Below are 2,916 nucleotides of genomic sequence, written 5' to 3'. Positions count from 1 at the left end.
TTAATGTTTTCACATTGCTGCTCATAGATAAAATAGTGATAAGGGATCCAAGTCCTAGAGTTAAGAGTTAAGGCAGTACTGCAAGCCAGATGATTAGCATAGCGAGTTTCTCATAGGTAACACATGTTGTAGATAATACTGTAATTGTTATTTAGCTATCAGTAGCCAGATTTTCAAGAAACCATTATGTTTTGGGGCAACATAACATAATAGATTTAATAGACAGAGTTTTCTTTCTGTGTATGTGAGGTGCTTTATATCATTTGTACAAATAATAAAGACAAATAATTTTATCCAGCAAAATTCTGCTAAGGTGGCTGGATTGCAGGAGATTTGTTTTCTGCTTATTTTCAGTATTTTCCAGTTGTTTTATTTTAAGAAGGAGTACTTCTTAGTAAGAAAAATAATATCAGAATTTATGATTCCTGAGTGAATTTCAGAAGCAGATAGCATTCAAAGCAAAGGCTGTGCCAGGCAAGCCCCAGGTGTATTACCCTAAGATGGTTGCAGACCGTGTTCAAAGAGGCTGGTATAGCTTCAGGAATCTTCACAGTTCCAAGGCTGATGAATGATTCAATGTTCAGCAGCCATGGGGAATCACTACAGATCTGAGCAGCTCTCAATATAGGCTGCTTTACTAGCTAGGCAGTTTTGGCATCTCTTGGTGAAGATCAAAGTGTTCTTTCATATGGCTAAATAAATTGCCCAAAGAAGCCATTAAGAATATGTAAAACCTGGACATCATACATGTATGGTATCCAGGGGGCATACTGGTCCCAACTCAGGGACATTAAGTGGGGATTCTGAGTTAGTGGATCAAAACACATAGAAACTAAGATGGAAGTCAACCTGCTTATCAGACTGGATTATCAATAACAAGAGAGATAGTATCGATAGCCTATAGAACAATTGTGGAACTAAGCCAGTGGGTGTCTGGCTTACCTGAGCAGCGATGGCAGGTCCCATCTAGCTGAAGTGAGAGAGGTGACTTATGGGTTTAAGGGCATTGCCATCAACTAAGTTAAAGCTATTGGAAACATGCCAAGTTTTTCTTCTGTGGATCAAGTAAATGATCCCCACCTGCAAAAACTTGGATAGAGGAGATTCACCATGGTTACGAGCACCTGCTGTGCAAGCATGAAAACCTGGTGTCAGAACGCCAACATTTAATTAAAAAAAAAAATCCAGACATGGCTATGTGTGCCTGTTACCCTAGCACTGGGGAGCAGAGACATGTGACTACGGAGACCTTGCTGGCTAGTCAGACTAGCCTAAATGGTGATCTGGATCAAAGAAATAAGGCACGGTGTGATAGAGGGTGACACCTGACCTCCCATGATCTGCACATGGATAAGCAGGTCCATATGTCTGTGTACATGATAAACACACACACACACACACACACACACACACACACACTCTTACACATACACACACATTAGAAATGATAGTGGACATGGCTAGAGAATAATAATAAAGATAATTTTCACTACTGATTTCTCACTAACACTTTCACTGCACAGCTCAGCCTGAGTTAAAGCCTGACTTCAAAATCACTTAACACCTAAGAATGCTCTCCTACTGTGTATTCGACCTGTTTAACCTGCCTGTAAGAGAACAATGTAATAACCAACCTTACGTGCCTTGAATTTCTTACATAAACAGCAACTAATGTATTATAATGTTAAGTCATAGATTCTTTCATGCTCCTGATTCAGCATAACGCATGTTTGTATATGTGTTATGATAATCATTTGCTGGAAATCATAAATAGGCCTGAAGTGGTTTATAAAATGAATTCTGAAAGCAACTTTCAGATAGCGCACGGTAGTGTTTGTGGTTTATTTGTTATTTAGGTCATTTGGGGTCAGTTGGAGACAATGACTTGTAAAACTCTGTTGAAAATTTCTGTAAACTGTCCAACATTTCTTCCTCGTGTGATGCTTTCTGTGATGAGGTTCAATAAGAGGAAGAGCAACCCTTTATTAGGGACAGATATTCATGGACACAGATATGGAGCCAACAAACAGAATTCAAACAGTGTAGATCCAGGCTTATGCAGACAGGAATGATGGAAAACACAGAAATTTCAAATTTGGCTCACTCTTGCTTAAATGGCAACAAAGGGTAATGCTTTGATTTCTTAGTTCAACACCAACACAGTATTGGTGACTGAGTTTATTATTGATGTGTCCAAACTGACAGCCTAACCCTCATATTATCCACATGCATAGTATTAGTAATCCTACTATTATCCTGAATTAAAGGATGAATAAACAATATAATAATAGCAACTACATATGACCATTGATGGGCATTCATACTTTCTTGCTGGATTAATCAGATCAATTCCCACATAGCATCATGAGCCACTTTCATGTGTATGACTCAGAATTTTATATAACTAATATCAATTAAGAACCAAAGTTCCTGGGCAGTGACAGCACACGCACTTAGGGGGCAAGAGCAGGAGGACCTCTACGTTGGAGGCCAGTCTAGTCTACAGAGTGAGTTCCAGGACAGCCAGGACTACATAGAGAAATCCTGTCTCATGAACAAACAAACAAAACAAAACAAAAACCAAAATTATCTTTTATCCCAGAACCCAGAAGTGGAAGCCCTGGTCTAGAAAGTGAGAGATACGGTCTGTCAGTCCTGGGGTGATAATGGCTGAGGTGATGGCCCAGTGGGTCAATGTACATCTCAAGCAAGATAACTGGCGTTCAGATTCCTGGATCCCACATAAGTTCTGGATGGGTATGACGGCTTGACTGTATTTGCAGCAAGCCTGCTGAGACAGGCAGAGGCAGGAGATCCCCAGAGCAAGCTAGTTATGGACGCTAGGTGTATTTGGCAGCTATGGGTTTGATTGAGAAATGCTATCTCAAAGAAAAAGTCTAAATAGCTAAGGAGGAA

At 39.9% G+C, this 2,916-nt stretch overlaps 1 protein-coding gene across 1 annotated transcript in view; it reads left to right on the top strand.

The window, feature by feature from the left end:
* The window catches only part of Itga1 (integrin subunit alpha 1), a 153,911-nt gene that overhangs the window by 138,100 nt on the left and 12,895 nt on the right, over positions 1-2,916 (top strand). The gene's annotated exons all lie outside the window — the stretch shown is intronic.

The sequence above is a fragment of the Microtus ochrogaster genome, chromosome 19 (assembly GCF_000317375.1).
Source record: "Microtus ochrogaster isolate Prairie Vole_2 chromosome 19, MicOch1.0, whole genome shotgun sequence".
Taxonomy (NCBI): Eukaryota; Metazoa; Chordata; class Mammalia; order Rodentia; family Cricetidae; genus Microtus; species Microtus ochrogaster.
Note: the sequence above shows the minus strand (reverse complement) of the source record. Positions and strands in the feature narration are given on the sequence as shown.